Raw genomic sequence first — 8,073 nt, 5'->3', positions numbered from 1 at the left:
GGCGGCGACGAGCGGTGGGGGCGAGGGGATCGGGATCCCGATCCAGATCCAGAACGACGAGAGGGAGTGGGGGGCGAATGGGTGTCGGTGGGGCTAGGGTTTTGTGAGTGGGGGATATGGGGAGTGAGGGGTGGCCGGTTGGGCCGGCCTGGTGGGTCGTGGCCCAGTTGGGCCGCTGGCCTGCTGGGCCAGAGCCCCCGGGGGGGTGAGTGCTTTCTCTTTTATTTAATTTTATATATATATATATATATATATATATATATATATATTTCTGTTTTACTGTTTTTATTTTAGTTTCCTTTTGAATTTGGTTTTATAAACTACACCACTGGTTCCTAATTTAGTTTTAATAAGTATGTCACTGCCCCATAAGTTTTTGGCAATAAAACAAATAGTTTAATATTTTATCAAATTGAAAAGGGTAGTTAGTTAAATGTTTTGCTGCTGTTTTAAATATTGTAGTGCACTTAAACCTTTTATAAAATTGTGGTTTCTCCACAATAATTACCTATGCATTATTTGGCAACACCCCAACATTTTAGTTTTAATATTTGAAAATATTTTATTGTTTGCTTGATTTTGAATTTGAATTCGAATAGGTTTCGAACTAACGCGAGATTAGTCACAATAATCGAGGTGGCGTGGCATCATTAGCGAAGGGTTACTGTAGCTTAATTATCCGGTTGTCATAATTCTCCTCCACTACAAAAAATCTCGTCCCGAGATTTAAGAGGTGGATGACGGGGAAAGGTTTGGTTACGAAATTCTAACTAATCTTCTCGGTCTTGGTTGCTCTTCTCGAAGAGGTTGATCCCTTTCGTTGATGTCTTCAATTCTCTGCTTTAAGTCACCATGATCAAGTCGTCATCCTTTCTTCAGGATCTCCATCGTCCTACGAACGCGGCCAGGGGGAAATACTCCGGAAGAACGCATCTCCACAAAGCTGGGTATCAGACGGTGAACTCAATGGAAAATACACGAGGTACCCCACGAGTTGTATTTCAGTGAATTCGTTGAGTGCAATATATGATGGTACCAAAGTTTCAAATGGGTAGGCAATCATTCGATGCCTAGACAGAAGCTGGAATGGGGGCTTGAACAACGTGAATAACATGGTGTTTGATTCCAGGATGAATAATGGTATAGAATTTAGCTCGTCAATCACATACGAAGCCAGGTGCAAAGGATACATTCGAATCCGGGTTGTAAAGAAGAGTCAGGTTTCAATCCAGTGGACCTGTGGTTTATGGGCCCACCTTATGGGTTGAAAGTAGGAAGGGTGATGACATCTTACACTGCCGCGACAGGGAGGCAAGTCAGTGAATAGCTTGTCAGCTATGCCGGCAACAATGTCGGTACCAAGGACGGGGAACGAAGAGAGCAACTTTCCTACTTGTTGAATGAGGCGAAACAATTGGCAAAGTTCTCGTCCATCGGTGGTTACCGAAATGTCACCAACAATAGTAATAGGGTCTGACTGGCAGAGTTGTACCACGAGGTGCTTACCTAAGAAGGGAATTACCACTGCTCAGTTAAGTAGATTATAAGAAAGTTTGAACAAGACAACGGAAAGGAAAATGTGTTTAAACACATATTTCAAGGGTATATCCTTCCCAAGGACAAGCAGAGCATGATATCCATGACAGGATATAATGTAGAAAACTCTTTAGGTAGGGGAGAGAATTTTCATGACACTACCCATACAACGGTGTTTGGATAATTGAGCGGGAAACTTTTAGCCTTGGGCGCCAAATGTTCTTGTTGGAAATCGGAGTATCACAAACAAGCTTTTGAGATAGCATTGACATGGTATTCAAACAAAGGTCGGACTTTAGATACTCAATGGATCCATCAGGAACAGCTTATAAAATAGGTCTTACAATTTCCTCCAGGAGGAGTGGTTATCCTTGCAAAAGAAATTATAACGATAGGTCCTCCACCTAGGGGGGGGTGCTAGGCATGACATCATGTTACCGGGTCATAAAAGACCAGTGTTATAACTCTTGAAAAAATGTTCCAACCATCATATCTGACCGAGAATCAGACCTGATCGGTGTTAGGATACCTCAGACTCAGGATGCCCGAGAAGAGAAGGTGCGACACAAATTGACGAGATGACATTGTAAAATTCTCGGGAAATGAACTATGGAAGCGAGTTCCGAAACAAGAGTTCATCAGTAAACCAACGAGAGGATGAGGAGGTGGATGATGGAATCAACGACAATTCCCCGAGGTTTCCAATAAGATGGATTTCCACAGTTATGTGAACAAGGAGATAACAATTGTCAGATCAAATGATACAATGATGTACGTTCGAGGAAAACATCCACAATTAAACTTGCTTGACAGGTGCACCCGAAATATGGGGATGGGTTGCACGATAAATATTAAGACGGCGACTTAATGAACAAAAGAATTAAAATGAATCAATCGACCATTCACTTCAAAGTAATAGGGTTGCTAGGAATTTTGAATTCACACATCATAGTTCAATTGTTGGTATTCCGGTTAGAAACAACACGGGGACCAAGAAAGAATGGTGATGATGAGAAGTATCACTGTACCAAGAATTCTTAAGAGGTGGAGTAATCCTCATGACATTCTTGTCATAAAAGATGGTAATACTCCAAGCTAAAGAAGAACAAATGTTGGATAGTAAGGATCTCAAGGTATAACACGAAACACGAACAAGTTTGTGTTGAACGAAAGGCAATAAAGTGGTCGATGATAACACCAATCATCGAGGGCAAGGATGGTATTTCTCATCATGAATTCAATTGATATCCTGGATGAGCTCAGAATGTTGATGATCACGACACCTTTGTCGCGAGAGTTCATGAAGATGTAATCGACCGGCGACGACATCAAGTCAAAGTAATGATGAAGTGAAAGGTGGTTGGAACCAAGGGTACGACACAAACTCGAAACCAAGCTTGTTATTCAAGGCGAAATGATATGACGATGAGGATCGACGTAAGGTTAGTTCATCATCGAAAATTGTGCTCCGAGAAGAAGGACCAGGTAGCACAGTTAAAATCATCACGACAATGATATAGCCAAACTGGCTAGGAATGGCGTGATCGGGTACAAACTCGTACTTATAGAAGCTTACTGAAGAGTTGTTGAACCGTAGTGCGGACTCGGTTCAGTTATCGGTGTCTTTGAGTGTTTAATAACTCAGAGCCCGTGAAAAATTGGAATCAGTAGGAAGGTAGCACTTGATGAAGAACTCATAAGAAGTTATGCAGTTCCATGATAATCTCGAGATACCAGGGGGTAATACTCGACGACAGATCCAAGCAGAGGTTGGACTGGGGTATTGCTCTATAGAAGACAAGTGCTTAAACTTTCACAGGAAATGGTATTTAAAGGAGGACATGGTCGGAACCACGATTGCAAAGGATCAATTCACCGATACCAAAGGATATTATATCAAGGAAATAGTTGCAAGAAGCTTCCATGATAGGATCTACATCGTGTCCATGGGCATGAACACAAAGTTCAAGGTTGACTCCCACTTCTTTAATGCATAACCTTCATTCACCTCTCGTATTTCGAAAATGACATTAGTTGTTGAAAGTTTTACCTGGTGCAATACCAGATAAGTTTGACCCGTGAAATCTTTCGGGTTCACACAGATTAGGGAAGGCATAGGTTCAACCCATCAGGGCATCTTAGGAACATATACCACAAACTTCGGAGTAAATAATACAAGCTCGAAAGTAGAGCATTGTTCAAAAGCAGATGATACAATTTACCAAAGGCATTATATACCCATGTAAAGGCTCACAAGGTTATTCAATATGAAGGACACTGTCGGATAATAATCCAACCAAGGATATAGCGGTCCATAAAAGATCTGATGTGAGTATCGATACTCAACCAGAGGAAGAAGAATGCACGGGCATCATATTATAGAACATCTGAATAATTCGATGCTTAGATAACAAAGGAATTACGATTTCCAAAACAAAGGATCAGAAGTTGTCGCTCTGATCAAGGATGGATAAGTTGGATAGACCAGAGTCACAATTGACGACCAATAGTTTGGTCGAGAACCAGCTCATGTTCAAAAATGATGTCTGAGCCAGAAAGATAATTTAGAAGGGTTGATAGATGATTGTGTGCATTCGCACACATGTTGAATCAATAGGATCAACATGACGGTGTCAAAAGATACTAGTGAATATTGCTAGATATATGGGAAGCATCTATAATGCAAGTAGACAAGTATTTGCAGAGCAATAAAGCTGCTAAGGATTTTCAGAGGATTGAATAGTATTTCAAGGACTTTTGTGAAACACATGAACAACTGGGGGATGAGCGGATACTCGATAAGTGCGAGAATTAACCGTAGGGGTATTCAGGTGACAAAGAACAGCAGGGCAGTAAGCTCAAAGGATTATCAAACAACGACGAGTGTTACGGGGTATCTTGTAATAACAAGACCAACTGGGGATGAATGTAAGAATAACAACTGCAAGTAGTTATCCATAAGGGTTTACGGTGGAAGGGGAATTGCAAACGCGATGAACACAAGTTCTCGAGTTAACAGCGGAGAGCATCTTCAGGGTCTTCTGGTGCAGCAGACGATCATCAGTAATAAGAGGCTCTCCGGGTGAAAGTGATAACGAGATCCTAATGTTAGATTTAGTAAAATTCATTTAACCTGAATAGAGGAGAGATCAGAGTCCCAGAGTAAAGGTCAAGGAGTAAAAGATCCTAATAGCACCCAATGGCAACGTGGGCCCGTAAGCCACACAGCCATGTTAGTAAAAGTTTTTCAACGACTAGACTCAACTTCGGCCAAGGAGTTGGAAAGGGGGATTCCTATAGGCAGTCGGCTCTGATACCAACTTGTGACACCCCCGATTTAATCATACACTAATCATACACGCAAACGTGTACGATCAAGATCAGGGACTCACGGGAAGATATCACAACACAACTCTAAAATAAAATAAGTCATACAAGCATCATAATACAAGCCAGGGGCCTCGAGGGCTCGAATACAAGTGCTCGATCATAGACGAGTCAGCGGAAGCAACAATATCTGAGTACAGACATAAGTTAAACAAGTTTGCCTTAAGAAGGCTAGCACAAACTGGGATACAGATCGAAAGAGGTGCAGGCCTCCTGCCTGGGATCCTCCTAACTACTCCTGGTCGTCGTCAGCGGGCTGCACGTAGTAGTAGGCACCTCTGGTGTAGTAGGAGTCATCGTTGACGGTGGCGTCTGGCTCCTGGGCTCCAGCATCTGGTTGCGACAACCAGAAAGAAAGGAAAGGGGGGAAAAGGGGGGAGGAAGCAACCGTGAGTACTCATCCAAAGTACTCGCAAGCAAGGAACTACACTACATATGCATGGGTATATGTGTAAGGAGGCCATATCAGTGGACTGAACTGCAGAATGCCAGAATAAGAGGGGGATAGCTAGTCCTATCGAAGACTACGCTTCTGGCAGCCTCCGTCTTGCAGCATGTAGAAGAGAGTAGATTGAAGTCCTCCAAGTAGCATCTCCAAGTAGCATCTCCAGTAGCATCGCATAGCATAATCCTACCCGGCGATCCTCCCCTCGTCGCCCTGTGGAAAAGCGATCACCGGGTTGTCTGTGGAACTTGGAAGGGTGTGTTTTATTAAGTATACGGTTCTAGTTGTCATAAGGTCAAGGTACAACTCCAAGTTGTCCTGTTACCGAAGATCACGGCTATTCGAATAGATTAACTTCCCTGCAGGGGTGCACCACATAACCCAACACGCTCGATCCCATTTGGCCGGACACACTTTCCTGGGTCATGCCCGGCCTCGGAAGATCAACACGTCGCAGCCCCACCTAGGCACAATAGAGAGGTCAGCACGCCGGTCTAACTCCTATGGCGTAGGGGTCTGGGCCCATCGCCCTTTGCACACCTGCATGTTGCGAACGCGGCCGGAAGCAGAACTAGCCCCCTTAATACAAGGGCAAGCTTACGTTCCAATCCAGCGTGCGCCACTCAGTCGCTGACGTCAACAAGGCTTCGGCTGATACCACGACGCCGGGATACCCATAACTACTCCCGCGTAGATGGTTAGTGCGTATAGACCAAATGGCCAGACTCAGATCAAATATCAAGATCTCGTTAAGCGTGTTAAGTATCCGCGAACGCCGAACAGGGCCAGGCCCGCCTGTCTCCTAGGTGGTCTCAACCTGCCTGTCGCTCCGCCACAAAGTAACAGTCGAGGGCCGTCGGGAACCCAGGCCCACCTCTACCGGGATGGAGCCACCTGTCCTTTCAGCCCCCTCATCAGAATCACTTGCGGGTACTCATCGAGTTGACCCGACTTTAGTCACCATCTGTATAGTATGTATGTATGTATAGTATATACCCGTGATCACCTCCCGAGTGATCACGGCCCAATAGTATAGCAAGGCAGACTAACAAGAATGTAGGGCTAATGATGATAAACTAGCATCCTATACTAAGTATTTAGGATTGCAGGTAAGGTATCAACAAATGTAGCAACAATGTCAGGCTATGCATCAGAATAGGATTAACGGAAAGCAGTAACATGCTACACTACTCTAATGCAAGCAATATAGAGGAGAATAGGCGATATCTGGTAATCAAGGGGGGGGCTTGCCTGGTTGCTCTGGCAAGAAGGACGAGTCACCAACACCGTAGTCGAACTGGGGGTCGCCGGCAGTCTCGGGGTCTACCGGAAAGAAGTAACGGAGAGGGAACACAATAAATAACAGAGCAATCAAAGCATCACAAAGCGTAACAAGGCAATACGCGGTGTTCGGTGTGCCCTAACGCGGTAGTAGGTGATACCGGCGAAAGGGGGAAGCATCCGGGAAAGTATCCCCGGTGTTTCGCATTTTCGGACAGATGAACCGGAGGTGAAAAGTTGCAGGTTCACTATGCTATGGACGCGTGGCGGACGAACGGGTTGCGTATCTGGATTTGTCTCGTCGTTCTGAGCAACTTTCATGTAGAAAACATTTTCATCTGAGCTACGGTTTATTTTCTATGTATTTCTAAAGTTTTAATCATTTTTTGAATTTATTTATCTATTTAATTCTAACATTATCCAGAATAGTGTATGCTGACGTCATCATGATGTCAGCATGACGTCAGCAGTCAACAGGGTGTTGACTGGGTCAAACTGACATGTGGGGTCCGCATGTCATAGACTGAACATGCTAATCAGGTTTTAATTAAGTTAACTAGTGATTAGATTAATTTAATCAGGATTAATTAAGTTAATTAATTATTTAATTAATTAATTAATATTTTTATTTTTATTATTTATTTATTATTTTCTTTTACATTTTCTGTTAAAACGTTCTATGCGGTGGGCCCCTCTGGCCAGTGGCACAGAGGCCCTAGCGGGTCGGGCCAACGGGCACCGCCCGAACGGGCGAGGGGAAAGCGGGCGACGGGCGTACTGGTGCGGCTGCTCGCACCCGACGCCATGAGAGGCGAGGGCGAGTGCGCCTGGGGCCTCGGTGGCCGGCGACGACGGGAGAAGCACCGTGCGCGGGGGGTTGCAGGGCACGCGCACCGGCGAGATGAGCCATGGCGGCCTTCGGCAGGCGCAGGGGAGCGCGGTAGGCGCCGGCAGCTACAGGCTGCAGGGGGCGGCGGAAGGCGCAGCCCCGGCGCGGTAGCACGGGCAAGCAGGGCACGAGGCCACCGCGAGCGGGCGGCAAGGTAGAGCGAGACCGCGCGGGCAGGCGTCATGACGAGGGAGGAAGGCCGGGGCGCACGAGGCCATGGCGGTGCAGCGCGGGGTCGGTGACGGCCGGCTGCGGCCACAGCAGGCGCGCTCGTAGAAGAGGCGGGGTGAGGCCAGCACGGGCCGGCCGGAGCCGCGAGCGGCAGCGGGCGCGGCCCCGCGTGGGCGGGCGCGCAGTAGGACGACAGCAGGGGCGCGAGGCGCGGCACGGGTTCGAGCGCGTGCATGGGGGAGGAAGAGAGGAGGATCAGCGCGTGCTCACGTGGCCGGTAGGGGTTCGGGCAGCGGTGTTCGGGGAAGAGGTCGGAGACGGCATGACGGAGAGGAAGCAGGCCGTTGAGGTGGAGGAGGCAGTC

This window comes from Triticum dicoccoides, chromosome 5B (genome assembly GCF_002162155.2).
Source record: "Triticum dicoccoides isolate Atlit2015 ecotype Zavitan chromosome 5B, WEW_v2.0, whole genome shotgun sequence".
Lineage (NCBI taxonomy): Eukaryota > Viridiplantae > Streptophyta > Magnoliopsida > Poales > Poaceae > Triticum > Triticum dicoccoides.
Note: the sequence above shows the minus strand (reverse complement) of the source record.